Source organism: Mustela erminea, chromosome 13 (genome assembly GCF_009829155.1).
Source record: "Mustela erminea isolate mMusErm1 chromosome 13, mMusErm1.Pri, whole genome shotgun sequence".
NCBI lineage: Eukaryota > Metazoa > Chordata > Mammalia > Carnivora > Mustelidae > Mustela > Mustela erminea.
The window spans coordinates 30,361,785-30,378,085 of NC_045626.1; the positions used below are offsets into that span (position 1 = coordinate 30,361,785).

A 16,301-nucleotide genomic window follows, 5' to 3' on the forward strand; every position below is an offset into this window, starting at 1 on the left:
CCCAGCACTAATACAATATTATATAAGACATGTGAAATCATTTAACATAACAGAGTTAACTCTGATATCCTGCAGATGCCTATTTTAGTGTCTAGAAATTATATATATATATGTGTGTGTGTGTGTGTGTGTGTATACATGTATATATAAAGAAAAGGGAAAAAAACACTATATATATATGTGTATGTGTGTATATATACATGTATATATATATATATATATAGTGGGGTTTTTTTTCCCTTTTCTTCCCTCTGGAAGAACATTCTTAAATGGATTGGAACTAGCCTAGTGAAGTGTACAAGGATTCAGTCATGAATTAATGAAATCCATTTACAATGGCCTGAGTGAGAGATGGCCATGGCTTTTTAGATCTGATTCTAACTGCTTCTCAATTTAAAAATAATACTGGTATTTCAGAGAAAACTGAGGGAGCCTATACGACTGTATTCATAAGGGTGTAGAATGAGTGGGAATAAAACTGTCCAAAAGCCAATTCTATATTCAAAGTTTCTTTCCTAATTTCCTTCAAAATGATGTGGACTCTTTCTCCAGCACTCCTTGACTGCCCCTCCCACCCCACCCCTTTTCTGGATCCTACAGCACAGCAGAGTCAACAGCTATATAGTAATTGGTTTGGCAATATTTACCACATGTTAATCCTATCTCTATGTTGTATGCCACTTGAGGACAAATATGGATGCCATGACAGTAATATAATAGGATAGCTAGCTACATTCTTTGAGTGGCTTTAGAGGACTTTGAAAGTATTATTTTCTACCCTAAATATATTCTCTTCTTTTTTTATTTAAGATTCCATTTCCATAAACCAAAGCTTTTCATTATAGTTAGAAATAAACCTTAAAACGAGAGTGATGTACTCATCCCTGAATTACAAATAATAATTTGAAAGCCTATTTGGACAGCAGTTTGAATAGGGTGGATGGATAGGGGATCTGGAGGCAGGCTTATCTCCTGAAGAGGATCTCAGAAAGGTTGGGATGCATTAAAGAGGCTGTCCCAGGGACACACACAAAAAGGTGTGTGAATGAGAACCTAAGTGGTCAAGAAGAATTTTATTCACATATGATTTTGCTGAGGAGCTGGTCCTAAGGGTATCAATTGTATGCTACACTTTATTATGCAACCCCCTACAGTATTTCACATTTTAATTTTGACTGACAAAATGAATACAGCTATCATTGAAATAATTATAACATGTGAATTTATAGATAATCAAGTAACTTTCTGTCAGGTAAGAAACATCTTCAAATTATGGCTGTTATAATTGGCTTAATACATTCTCATTATTGTGTAATATGCCAAAATAAGTTTGTTGTTGTTTTTTTTAAAAAAAAAAAAAAAGAGCATTACAAGCCTTTCCTTCCTAACAGCTAGGTAGATGCTGCTTCGCATTCTGAGCACTGCCTCTGCTCCCAAATAATGAATGTAAAAGGAAGTGGTTACATAGATTTATGATGTGATTTCATGGCATTATGGTGAATACTCATAACTATGGGACCTTGTAGAAAGCAGGACCTGATATTTAACTCAAGCAGTCTGGACCCTATCCCTCTGTGGGAAAGCATATATTTTCTTGTAGCTTAAGGCCATCTCAGAAGAATAGATACACACGGCATGAATGTTGTAACATTTTGTGAGTGTGTGTGCAGAATTTATCTCTTCCAGTCATTCCGGGCATCATTTTTCACCATTGAAAAGCTCTATCCTTGTTATGCAATCCCCTATTTCTAGCTATAAAAATGAGAAATGTTTTCTTTTTTTCCTCCAGAAATGTTTGATTAAAAAAAACAAACAAACAACAAAAAAAGCAACTTGCTGTCAAGTTTTCGTTTTCGGATACAAATTGTGCATTTTACAACTTCACCCAAATAAATGTTATTTTTCCCAAGAGGTCACTGTTCTGAAATGCATAAATAAGAGTCACTGACACCATAAAATTAGTTGGTATTTTTTTGAAAAGTAAAGGGAGAAAGAGCCTTAAACATGTCCAAATAGTCTTTGTATTATCTCTATTTTCTACCTCAAAGCTAATCACTGAATTATGGAAAGAACACATGTAACACCAGGGAGATCTATGTTTAAGACAAGCTCTTATTCTCAGGGTTTCTCTTTCTGCCCTTCTATTATGGTATAAATAGATACCAAGTACTGTCATTCTAATCTGTCTCTTCGCTTGCAGTTGCTCACCCCTCACCCCTGCTTCTATATTCTTGAAATATCTCTTGAAAAGATGGTCAAGAAGCTCATCAAACCAATCTTAATACCTTCAGGAAGAGTCACAAAGGCAAATTTGGTAGTATTTACAAAAGATGTACCCATCTAGGGGCACATGGGTGGCTCAGCTGGTTAAGCATCTGACTCGGTTCAGCTCAGGTCATGATCTCATGGGCTGTGGGATGGAGCCCCTGTGGTCCTCTGCCCAGAACACTCTTTGTCCCCTCACCACCTATGTAATTCCTACTCATGCATCAGGGAGGCTGCTTGAGGATTCTCTCCCTGTGTCCCTCCCCTCACTTGTGCACCAGGTGCATTCATGCTCTAAAATAATCTTCAAAAAAAAAAAAAAAAATCTACCCAGCAGACATGTTCTGCTGGTACCACAAGGATTTAAAAAAGTAAATGATTCACATTTAAAATTCGGTGAGTATACACACACAAACACACACATGGACAAAAGGCAGCATTCTGAATACTATTTTTTTTTAAAGATTTTATTTATTTGACAGACAGAGATCACAAGTAGGCAGAGAGGCAGGCAGAGAGAGAGAGCAAGAGGAGGAAGCAGGCTCCCCACCGATGCGGGGCTCGATTCCAGGACCCTGGGATCATGACCAGAGCTGAAGGCAGAGGCTTCAACCCACTGAGCCACCCAGGTGCCCCAGCTTTCTGAATACTATTGACCAACGGAACATTCCTTCCATGGAGAGCCCAAATTCTGGTATGGGACAGTCAGCCTCCAGCTCCCACCCTCTGCTCTTTAACCATTTATATGGTTAAATTTCAGGAGAGGCTTGAAATCTCCATTCCCAAGATGCAAAAGATCGTTCCTCATACTGCTCATCCCATATCTGTGTAACATTTAATCCTACCTTTGATGCCTCCGACCCACTCAGGATGCCCTCCTTTTGGTCCAGCATTAATCTGACTATTTAAGCCCCACCTTCACCTCATGAATTTCCCTCAATGAGACAGTGCCACACAAGCCAGTACTTGATCAGGCTCTGTCATGCACCAGGCCAAGGACAATGTCCCAGCTGGACCTTTCACCAAAGTCTTCCCAAGTTAATTCACAAGTTAGAAGGCAGGGTGAGTCATCAATCTTGCCCTAGGTAAAGATGTTCTGTTGACTCTAGAATCCCCTTCTTTTTCCCTTTTTCTTAGGGGAATCTTGTCCCCACCCTCCAGGCATTTCTCCCTGATAACTGGGAGGAGCACAGAACCCAGGTGACTCTCCCCTTCACATCCAGGGAAGCTGCTGGAAACCTGGGGTTTCCTTAAAAACAGGAATGGCATTTTCCCTCCTGGGTACCAAGCACATGGCAGGAACACTGTGCAGGAGAAATCAATGAAAGTATGTGGATGAACAAATGAGGAAATGAAGCCCAGACTACATGGATGCATGAGCTGAACTTAGTGGAGTCACTGAAGCAGGACTGGAGTTAGCAGGAAGTAGAGCAGGGGTGATTTAACGAGAAATGGGCTGTGTTCAGAAATAAGTATTCCACTATTTATCACTGTCTTTTTTTTTTTTAAGACTTTTTAAAAATTTATTTGATAGACAGAGATCCCAAGTAGGCAAAGAGACACGCAGAGAGAGAGAGAGGAAGGGAAGCAGGATCCCCACGAAGCAGAGAGCCTGATGTAGGGCTCGATCCCAGAACCCTGGGATCCTGACCTGAGCCAAAGGCAGAGGCTTTAACCCACTGAGCCACCCAGGAACCCCTATTTATCACTGTCTTAAAAATCTTTCCTCAGAGTCATTTTTAAGAATCCCAATATAATAAAATACCTTAATGAGAGGTATTTGAGTTAACTTTTTTTTTTCTTTTGGCAGAATTTCATCATTGGAGTGACTCCTACTGATAAAAGCGAGAGAACTTCAGAGAATTTATCCCACAACAGGCATACAGGAAGATGAAAGAGGAGTGGAGGCCAGGTTTTGCAATGTTGGTAGAACCCACATCAATGAATTTTATTCCGCAATGAAAACTCACAAGCTCAAACAGAAAAGAGACATTAGATTTATCTTCTTCTTCCTCATGAGAGCACAGGAGCCTACCCTACCCACAGCAGAAGTGACTTCCCCAAGACCAGGTCACTCATGAGTTCTTGTTCTGCATTTCCATAAACAGATAATATTTTCTTCCCCACCTACTAAATATTTTTTTTAACTGATTGGTAGCTTGAGACTCATTTTCCCAGTATCACTTTATAGCAGGCCTTTGCACCAACTCTTGGCTGAAGAATAAACTTACTTTCCCTTCTGATGGGTACAGTCGTCCAGGCTCTGCTCCCATGAAGAAGAGCTGGCACTAAAAAATGGGGCCAGGGTCGGGGGGTGACAGGCACTGGGTAGGCAAGAGAAGGCAGCCGAGGGTGCTGCAGGGAGACTGAACTAATTCAAAACCTCTTATCTGGTCATTCTTCTGACGCTTGTGCCCAAACTTCATCATGGGAGTGTGTGTGCACACGTGCACACATACACACATCTATATCTATTTATCTATGCAGAAAGAGAGAGAGATTTTTATGAACTCACCTAACATAGAGATGAAGCCTAGAAGAGAATGTGTAAGAATATTGGGGGGAAAAAAATACAAAAAACAAAAAACAACCGTGGAATTGAGGGAAAAAAAAAAGACATGGGGCATTGTAAATCTATTTAAAAACAAATTCTAAATGTCACACTATCTATCATCCTATAACGGATCTCCTGCTGTGTCCTTCATGGTCTCCTTCCTGCTTTGGCCCCATGCTAACTGGCATGGGCCATGCAATAATATCTGTGTGTATTTTTCCACCGGCAGCCCTGAACAAATGACTGCGCTGGTTAATTTCCCAATTTGCATTTTAGAATGAAGGAAGAGTGTGTCTTTGGCAGCAGGGGATTAAGCCAACACCCTTGTTGGCCCTGACAGCCTCTTGGATCTCTGTCGCTCTCAGCTCGGATGTTTTCTTGGGCTGCTGTCCTTCCTGTGGCGGTCAGCGTCCACAGACCCTATCCTTCCTGTTCAGTGTCACACCTGTTTTCTGCAAAGCATCAGGAATTCATTCAGACTAATGCAAGAGCATCTGAGGGCAGCTTTTAGTGGATCGCTTGGACAAACAAAATAGCAAAGGGCTGGCCAGTGAAACTGCAAGTAGCTTTGACCGAGTGAGATGTATACAGGAAGAGGGTTGGGCAGGGGCTTGAGAGGAGTGCCCTTTCCCTAGGAGAGCATCCTACAAATTCATTCCTGGCCATTCATTCCTGGGCCAGACCATTCTGTTAAAGGGGAGAAGAGGGAGGGAGGTGGGAGACAGAAACATCATTCCAGAACCATCAGGGAGGTCGGTTATCATGGTCACTCATCATCTATATGATCTTCTAGGCGTGGTTCCACAAAGTCTAGAACCATACTGAAGCATAAACAGTAAAATCAGAAGTTATCACACAGACGCCTTATTAAAACTCAAAGTAGATGTGCAATCTATTCAAAGGATAGAAGTCATTACTTTCTTAGATTTAAAAAAAGAGAGAGAGAGAGGAGTATAAGGGCTCCTATGATTATGCTTTTTGACACAGACTGTGTTTCTATCTCTGGCCCTTGTCTGATGAAAAGCGGCTGGGGTTTGGGATTTGCAAAGGAGAAGCTTTCTGAGAAGGAAGAAGGCACAAGCAGGCATCAGTAACAGATAGATGGGACCAGCACAGGCCTGCCCATCGCAGCCCAAGACCTCTAACAAGACCCCATATAACAGGCAAAGCTTTAATAAGAAGCACCTTGTTTTCACTGTGCTAGATGGGGAACAGAGATGAAAAGTTCACTGAATACTGTTTTCTTAGCTCCACACTTTCCATGGGGCCATCATTCCCTCCCTCTAGCCTCTCCAATGCAAGTCTCTGTTTGGGGATTTGAAGGGGCAGCGGCATACAGTCTTAATATTCTTTATTAAAAATCAACTAAAAACACAAAAGGAGAGGCAGCCTGAAGAGCTTCCTCATGGCAGGGGGCCCATCTCTTGGGAAAAAAATGACCATCTATTGCTTTGTCTTGTGTCTTCCCCATTAGAGGCTCCTGGAGTGCTCCCTGGCATCATCTGTAATCACACATCCTCAGCAGAACTCTGAAAGAATGATTCTTTTCTTTAATGAAAAAGATTGAGGCCACTGGGGAGGGGAGGGGAGGGACGGGGCAGGGAGGAGAAGGGAAGAGAGGGAGAAGCCAGTATGTGTGTTTGACAAGGAGATAGGATATTCTTAAACTTCGTGTCACATATACATACGTGGAACAACTTAACCCATGAACATTTTAATTCTGTACTTTCAAAGACGTTTCCCTGAGAACACTAGGTAAATATATTTCCATTTCTGGTGAGCTTTCTGTATAACAGCATGTTAGTAAACTGGATTTCCAAATCGCTTATATTAGGGGACAAAGCTTCTCCCACAGATGACATTTTGAAAGGGACTTTGCAAACATCTCTGTCTTCTGTGTTCATTATATATCTATAATATCTAGCAGTGGAGGACTTGGGGAGTTAATCACTGCTAATAACGGTAAAGTGGTAATTCAACATAAGTAATCTATTCTTTTCTCCAATGTCTCCTTCTCAGCTCCAGATTCATTATATGAAATGGGCTAATCCCTTCTACCCCTGGGCCTGATCCCTGTTTATTCATTTATTCATTTAATGCATATTTATGAACAGGCCCTGAGTAGTCAATTGTGAACAAAACAGAAATGGATGTTAACTTCATCAAGTTTATATCTGAGTTGGGAAGACAGGCAATAAAAAAATAAATGAGCGTAAATGAGTATGTATATGCTGTGATAGGTTTCACAAGGGAAAAGGACCAGGTGTCATAAGAAAGACAAACAGGAACAGAGATAACTATTACAGATTTTGGAGGGGTGGGGGTCAGACAAGCCTCTTTGGAGGATGCAAAAGAGCCAGAGGGAAAGTATTCTAGATAGAGACAAAGCAGGTATGTAAAGATCCCAAGTCTGGATTTCCTCTTGTTCTGGTATCTTCCCCTTCCTACTTTGCTTTTCGTCTTCCCTTCCTGATGGCCAAAAAGGACTGGACTTAGCTCTGGAAACCAGCAGCATGTATGGGCTCTACTTCTTCCCTGCAGAGTCCTCTGCTGGTCCCTCTGTATCCATCTGCTTACACACTGTCTCCTTGACTGGACTTTATTGTGTCCCTAATGGTTCTGCTCCCAATTCCAACGTGTGGATTTCTTCCCCCACACCATCAAGTGAATCCCTTATACCAGTGGGTGCTCTACAATTTAACTCAGCTCTGACATGATTTACTTACCTGGATGCCACAGGTTAAGGGCCCAATCCTAGAAGACTGTTCTCACTTAACACACCAACTGCAAATCCAGCTTATTCCCTGTAATCCTAACAGGCTATCAATCAGAGATTCCCAGGACTCCCACCTTGGGTTGAATTAATTTGGTACAGTGGCCCAAAGAACTCATAGAAATGTTTTACTTATTAGATTACTGGTTTATTACAAAAGGATACAACTCAGGAACAGACAGATGGAAGAGATGCATGTGGGAAGGGAAGCAAAGCTTACACGCCCCTTCTAGGCAAGCCACTCTTTTTGAATCTCTACCTGTTCACCAACCCAGAAGCTCTTTGAAGCCCATCTGTTGGGGATTTTTATGGTGGCTTCATTACATAAGGATCCCTGATCATATCATTAGCTATTGGCAACTGAACCCAATTTCCAGCCCCTCTGCATTCCCTGGACATTTAGTCATCTATACCCTCATTCCACTAACAGGACCTACCTAGTGTCCAATTATGCCCATTAAGACAACAAATACTGTTTCTTTAAATCAAGTCAAAGAGTGATAGAGTGTTTATGAGCATAGGCTCTAGAGCCTGGCTTCTGACTTTGAATACCGGCTCAGCTATTTATTGGCTGTGTGACCTGAGGAAAAATGTAACTTTTTTCTCCCTTCATTTTCTCAACTGTAAAATGGGGTTATAGTGTTAACCTCACAGAGCAGTTAGAAGGATCAAAAAAAAAATATACACATAAAATACTTAAAATGGTACATGGAACACTGAAAACATTATCTAAAGCTGCAAAGGAAATAAATTGGTAACTGGTTATGACATCCAGCATATATATTAGAAGGCTTAGCCCAAGCAGCATAAAATACTAGACTGTAAATACCAAAACTCTAGACATAAGATTAGAATGGGTCCACATTAAAGCTGAAGTGTTAACGAATTTTGTGCCATAAATTTCCTTACATTTTTCCTTTTTTTAAAAAGATTGTATTTATTTATTTGAGAGAGAGGGAGTACATGTGTGAGAGTGTGAGAGAGCATGAGCAGGAGGGATGGGTAGAGGGAAAGAGAGAAAGAGACTCTCTGCTGAGCAGGACCTGATCAAGACCTGAGCCAAAAGCAGATGCTTCACTGACTGAGCCACCCAGGTGCCCTTCCTTATGTATTTTTTTCCTAATCTGAAGCAGGAGTAATATCACTTTGTATGGCAGGGCTGAACAGGGGCCAGCTGTCCTTGACTTCTGGAAAGGAGATATGTGGGGGTCCGACAAACTAAGTAGATGATTTTTTCCATCGTGGGCTCTACCTGTACCCTGTTTTCCTTTCACTGTCCACTGACAGATTTGGGCTGGAAGATCCCTTATGTAGTTCTAGATACTCCATAATGCCAAATTTCTGTGCTTACAGATTTGAATAATTCAAATATGAAATGGTTGCTTCCTGAAAGGACCTCATTTATCTCTTAAAGATGCACAACAGAGACATACAAGAATCTTAATAGCAACATCTGACAATAAAGCACAACTCTATATGAATTTATTACATGAACAACAAGTGGATCCTACTGTGACATGGGAAGTCTTCCTGCAGGACATGGAAATTAGATCAAGACATAAAAGCCGTAAGTTTAGGCTATTTGCTTTCCCAAAAGCACACGGCCAGTTTGAAATGCTGCTAAAATGCTGCTTGCATAGAAACACGATCGCCAACTCCAGCCAGCTACAGATTCCTGTCATTAGTAATAAATGACCATGGCAATCTTAGAAACGAATAGCATCCAGCGTTATAAAATGGCTCTATTCCCGATGATGTTTGTTTATGGGCAGCAATTAGAGCCCAGCTGCTATAGGGGGACACTCATATCCCCAGCTGGACTTCAGGAAATGTGGCCTTTCATGAAAGAGACCAAGAAATTGGATTGGATTTATATGCACTAAAAGTAGTGTACCTTGCAAAGATGTGTCAAAAATGCTGCATAAAATCACAAGTCCCCTCTGGCTCATCCTGACACCCCAATCGTACCAGCCTGAGTAGTGGCGAACTTCATTTATTTAACAAAAGAGGACCTGTCCTGGGACTGCCACAGGCTACAAAAGAAAACCAACAAGAACTTACATTTGGATTGTAGACCCAAACCTCTCTTTTCAAGGAGCTTCAATTTCCAGAATCTCGATCCAATAAGGAATTGATACAGTCTAAGGTCATGGGGATGGGAAGGGGAGAGGGAAAGCTGGTATCAAATGGGAGGAGGAAGCCACAGGAGAAAACTAGAGGAAAGTTATGTGGGAAATAAATGTAACTCCAAAGATGCATTCCTGAATAAGAGTAGGGTGGTTTTGTCCCAGAGAATGTGCAGGCTGCATTTCTAATACCAGTGCTATTTTTATCCTATATCCATTCCTCTGATCTCAGGTTCTGGTACCCCTTGATCTGGAAGGATGTGGGGTGTATTTGTAGTTGGCATGTGAAGAGATTTGTCATTGGATGGAAGGCAGGATCCATTGCGAAGACTTTCTCCTTATGTTTCATTTCCCAAAAAACCCTTACTCATTCAGAAGATTATCCTAAGTGTCCCAGACTGAGGTCATTTTAAAGACTTCCTGGGCCTCTCAATTAATGGTTTCATTAATTTTTGGCCTCAAGAGCCATTTGATTTGATGATTGATAAAGGTGGATTTGAGAACAGAAGGGTGACTTCTTTGGGGGAACTGTGCCTGGTGAAGCAGATTCCTTCACCACATCAAAAACTAATGATGTATTGTATGGTGACTAAAATAACATAACAAAAAAATATTTTAAAAAAGGGAAGAAAATAACTAGAAGCCATATTTCTTGCAAACTGAATTCAGGGACCTGGAATTGTGTCCACCCCTGAGAGAGTTCAAACAGCTGAGAGGAAAGAGTTGCATTCTCTCTGAATCAGGACTCCCAGTATTCATGACATCCAAGTGACATATTTTCTTAACAGCTGGAACTACCCATTTTTAAAAAATTGTTTCTTAGAAAAGCAGCAAAATCAAATTCAAATAAGTAGTTAATTGCAACATTCATTTAAAAGCATCCCTCTGTCTTTAGGACTGAAGGAAACACATCATTCCATTGTCACCTTCTTTGTGATACTAGACTGGAGGCCCCTGACCTCCCCTTACCCAGAACCAGAAGGCAGGCAGCCCAGGCTCCTGCAATAGAGAACGGACCCACACACTGGACAGGATCACACCTATTGTACTGAATTACACTTAGCGGTCCCCACTACAGCCTTTAAAACTCTTTTTTTTTTTTTTTTCTGATAGCGTGACCTATGAAAGTGCCCCAACAGCGTAAGTATATTAACTGCATGTATGCACCAAAGGAGATAACATTTCAAATAATAGGCCAGACTATCTAGCTTTATCACGTGTAACACGCCTTTTGAAATTAAAAGCAAGATTATCCCGTAAATGCTTGGGAAGCCACAGTTAATCCTCATCTTCATGAGGAAACATGAAAGGACACTCTTAACCAACACTGGCTCGAGGTTTCAGGAGTCATTATTTTGAGGGGTGAATTTGGTGCTCCCATAGTGAGACGAAGCCACATCACTATTCTAGATGGTTTCCACTGGTCATAGCAAAAAGGCATTTTTTTCCACCATAGCAAGTCTGCGTTGTTCTTTCCAGTATCAAATCCACTGAAGATTCTGAACAGTGTTGCCTCAGCATTGAGGAACTGGAAACTGCAAACCATAGTTTGTGGCCACAGATCTCAAACACACAGATGATAATACTGATGGTGTGATTTTTTGGTTGTAGAGTATTTCTAAGTGGGTATCATTGTCTTTGCACAATAGTAAACCAGCGTGTTCTGTTTCCCAATAAGCCTATGGCTTGTTTTCCCATGTTTAGGAAAAAACATGGGGCAATCTACCTGAAAGACAAGGAAGCCTAGTGCTGAATGCTAAATGAGGAATTCACTTCTCATTTGTAGGCCATTCTGATTCTGATTATCATGTCAGAATCAGAACAGAGTGGGGTAAAGGAAGACATCTCATATGATCTGTAGCATGCGAGAACTTCACAGCTAAGTTATTAAATCACAAAACACGCTGGTCTAATTTTGATCAGATATTTCTGATTTGTTGATATAAGACCCTGCCTTTCTCAAGCAGGTGTGAGTTAAAATTTTCTTGCCGATCTTATTTCTTTAGAGATTTATTTATTTAAGGGGAGCCAGGCCAAAGGAGAGACTCTCAGACTCCCCACAGAGCACGGAGCCTGATGTAGGGCTCGATCCTACAACCCATGAGATTATGACCTGAGCCGAAACCAAGAGTTGGACGTTCAACAAATTGAGCCATGTAGGTGCCCTAAGACTTTCTCACTAATTTTAAAGTAAGCTTCTACATGTATCTGATAAAATGATTTAATCTATTTATCTATCTACACACTACACACACACACACACACACACACTTCAAAATATGTGCCCAAACTTACAGTTGGAACATTTAAAACTGAACTCTGAAAATGTTTTAAATGTGCTTAAATGTTTAAAATGTGTTTAAATGAATTTAATTTATAGGTATGATTCAGTGATGACATGGAAAGGTCAATGTCTTTGAAAACAGAGTTTATTACTTACAATGCCCAAGAGGAGGTGGTATACCACACCATACAGAGCCATATGGAGAAGCACCAGCTCACCAGGAGATAGAAGGAGTGAGGGGAAAGCTTAGGGGGAGCCATTATTACTAAAGTGGAGGGAAAGTGTGGGGCAGGGACATCTCTTATGAGGCAGGAAGAAAAATACAGATGTTAAGGTTTGTTGTGAGGGTATTAAATAAGATTTTTGTGTACCTATCAAAGCACAGGGATGGCACAGCTATGAAAAAACTTTGGTTATTAGTTTGGCCCATGCCTCCAAGATGCCAAATAATCAATTACAGAATATTAATAATTCCACAACAATGTAGACTAACACTCATCAACTTACATGTCTTTTCTATTTAACAATAAGTAGTCTTTAAAGTATTTGAAATAATGTTTATGAAATATTACCAAATTTCATATAGATACTTTGGAAGAACTTTGAAATTTTCTTCAAAGCCTTGGTTTTCTCCAACCGCACTAACAAAATTACATTTCACTTTTTTTTCTTTCCTTTAATGCATGAGTAAATAATCAGTATTTTTCCCTCTCAGATAGCATTCTATTTCATCCTTATTCATAATCTGGTTAATTAACTATCAAATGTACAATTTCGAACCATGTAACCTTATTTTACAGCAGTTACAGTATGTATTTTGGTAGAAAGCCATTCATCTTTTAAAAATTTCACTCAAGGCTAACCAGATACTATTCAACACTTAAAAGATCATTTGCTTCCATTAAGGTTGGGAATGGGCTCTCGTTACTCTTAAACTGCTGTTTGTTGGTGTTGCGCATACAGGAGAGAGAGAGAATTTAAAGGGTTCAATTAGTATTCTGTGATAATCTGCTCATCACACCGAAACAGCACCTAAGCAGAGGGCTTGACATTCAGAATCAATACTGTGCTGAACATTTACATGTCACAGCAAATATCAATAGGCCCAAAGTCGTTCATGTGCTGGGCAAAGTCTGACTGGCAATGCAACCAGAATGGCCAATGTATTTTCAAGTTCCTCCCACCAGATCTTTCCCCTCATTCACAGCCAGACATTGGAATACCACAGGGTCAACACACGTAGAGACCCACGTCGGTTCAGTTCACTTGATCTTCCTAGGAGGGCAGCAGTTCACCCCCTGTCACACAGGACTTAAACTCAAGTTACCAGTTTATGGATCTGACATTCCCATCCACGCACACAGGCTTCTCCTCTTTAAGTTTATGCGTTTATTTATGATGTGATAACATAAGAAATTTTAAAAAATAGCATTTAAACTAACTGAACATAAACAATATCCATAATTTGACCAATGTGATGTGATGTGTACATGACTTCTTTAGACTGAGCAGATATTGCCAAAATAACCTTATCATGTAACCATTTTCTCCTGGTGATGGGGAATAGGGTTGTGTTCAGGACAGTGAAGGTGACTAGGATAGGAGGATCTGAAGTGCTAACACCTTCATGAATTCCCTACTTAAACTCTGAGCCTTAGTTTCCTTCTTGGACAAGGGAAGAAAATTATCCATGTTTTACCTATCTTGTAGTAATTAGATGAGATCATTAGAAGGAGCTATGCAAATATTCCATGTTATTAGCCGTGTCTCTCCCTACGCCTCATTTGTTGTAAGGTTTGGATTTTATTTAATTTATTTTGCTATCTAATCATTATTTTAAAGTGGTGTAGTTGAATTTGGCCAAACAGCTTGTTTTATCTATTTATTTATTTATAAAAGATTGTATGTATTTATTTATTTTTTTAAAAGATCTATTTATTTATTTATTTGACAGAGTAGGCAGAGAGGCAGGCAGAGAGAGAGGAAGAAGCAGGCTCCCTGCTGAGCAGAGAGCCTGATGCGGGGCTCCATCCCAGCACCCTGGGATCATGACCTAAGTTGAAGGCAAAGGCTTAACCCCCTGAGCCTCCCAGACACCCCTGGCCAAACAGCTTGTTATCAACTAAAGAACAGTTATGTGTATTAACTACTTCTTGTTTTAAGTAGATTGCCTCTACAGATATTCTTTTTTCTTTTTTAATTTTTAATTTTTAATTTTTTTCAAGGCGCCTGGGTGGCTCAGTGGGTTAAAACCTCTGCCTTTGGCTCAGGTCATGATCCCAGGGTCCTGGGATCAAGCCCTGTGTCGGGCTCTCTGCTCAGCGGGGAGCCTGCTTCCTCCTCTCTCTCTGCCTGCCTCTCTGCCTACTTGTGATCTCTGTCAAATAAATAAATAAAATCTATAATTTTTTTTATTTTTTATTAACATATAATGTATTATTAGCCCCAGTGGTAAAGGTCTTCTACAGATATTCTTAATAATCTTTTTTTTAAGATTTTATTTATTTGACAGAGAGAGAGATCACAAGTAGGCAGAGAGGCAGGCAGAGAAAGAGGGGAGGAAGCAGGCTCCCTGCTGAGCAGAGAGCCCAATGTGGGGCTCGATCCCAGGACCCTGAGACCATGACCTGAGCCAAAGGCAGAGGCTTTAACCCACTGAGCCACCCAGGTGCCCCCAGATATTCTTAAAACAGTTCATTTAAAGATTGGTCTTTCAATGTTCAGTAACATTGATGAACAGAGATAATCCCTCACACCATAGTCTTAATTTTTCTCAAAATTCAAGTATCAAACAACAACAACAAAAAATCAAGGATATACTGACCAGGTGTTAGACATCAGAAACAAAGTCCGGCAATCCCAGGAGACCAAGGCTTCTGCATTCAGACACTTCCCACCCAACAGCTGAGTCAAAAACAAAGTTCTATTGGTGGTGTTAGAGGATTATGGAGGTAGGCATTAGCATTCACTTTTTTCAAATTTGTACTCTTACTATTCAGTAAATACCCACTGTGTGTAAGCTCACTTGTAATAATGGAGAATATAAAAATGACTAAGGCACAACCCCTTGTGAAAAAGCATCTGTGAAACAACATTACAGACTGTGAAAAATTCCCTAGACCTCTCTCAACAAGGTCTTCAGTCTGGACTTGTCCCACAATAGTATTCTGAGTCTCAACCACCTGTAGTAGGGTCATTAGTGCCCCCTCCCCAGCAAAAATCGCATATAGCCAGAACCTACCAATGTGACCTTAGGTAGAAACAGGACCTTTGCAGATATAGTGATGCTAAGACGAAGTCAAATTGGATTAGAGTAGATGGTCTTATGAGAGGGAAATTTAGAAACAGGAGAAACATGGGGGAGAAGGCCATGTGCAGATAGAAATGGAGACCAGAGAAATGGATCTGTAAGCTAAGGAATGTCAAGGACTGCCGGCAAACACCAGAAGCTATGAAGAGGAAGGAAAGATTTTTTCCCAGACTCCTCAGAGGAAAGACTGCCTTGCCAACAACTTGAGTTTAGACTTCTAGCCTCCAGAACTGTGAGAAAATAAATTTCTATTGTTTCAAGCTACCCAGTTTATACTATTTTGTTAGGACAGCCCCAGAAAACTCATATACTAAGGACATTAAGACCTGCTATTTCTCCTTTAGAGCAAATGTCATTTAGATAGTGAGGGAAATTGATTCAACAGATATCAATATAGTATAAAATAGGATTGAGTGCCAAAAGGATTAGAAAGGAATAGAGAGATCAGAGGACAAGGAAATTACAGAACGGAATACTTGATTAAAGTTAATTTCTTAGGGTTAATTATGTAACACTTAATCTAACTTACTTTACTGAGAAAGTCCTGAATAAATGTCACTTGAGCACTGACAACATTAATATTCTCCTTAGGGATTCTACTCACTGGGACGCTCAGTGCGGCTGGCCTTGCCTCACTTTCCCATCGCACTTTTCTTTCCCAGCTTCCACCAAGAGGGTCTGTCAGTCTCCCAAGATCCCAGCCCCAGCCCACAGCCGTATCTGATCAGTCTGAAGGCAGGGTAACTCCATCATTTGCTACAATTTATAAAGGGAGAGAAGAGGGGAGGGAAGTCAAGTTGTCTAAAATGTCAGGCATCACAGTAATTACTTTTACATATATAGATTAATCACTTGTTCATTCGACACTCATAGATATCTTGTCTGTTTTTATTAAGTATCTCTTAAGTGCCTAGCATTAAACCAATTTGGGGGGACTCTCAGTTGGACAAGAGAGTAGCAATCCCTGTCCCCTTTTCCACTGATCGTCT

At 40.5% G+C, this 16,301-nt stretch overlaps 1 long non-coding RNA gene across 2 annotated transcripts in view; it reads right to left on the reverse strand.

The window, feature by feature from the left end:
• Positions 1–16,064, reverse strand: part of LOC116572423 — a 249,813-nt gene extending 233,749 nt beyond the window's left edge. For both annotated transcript variants that reach the window (XR_004278309.1, XR_004278310.1), the window contains exon 1: positions 15,917–16,064. This is a non-coding gene — a long non-coding RNA (uncharacterized LOC116572423). The remainder of the gene's footprint in view (positions 1–15,916) is intronic.
• Between the last annotated feature and the right edge of the window lie 237 nt (positions 16,065–16,301).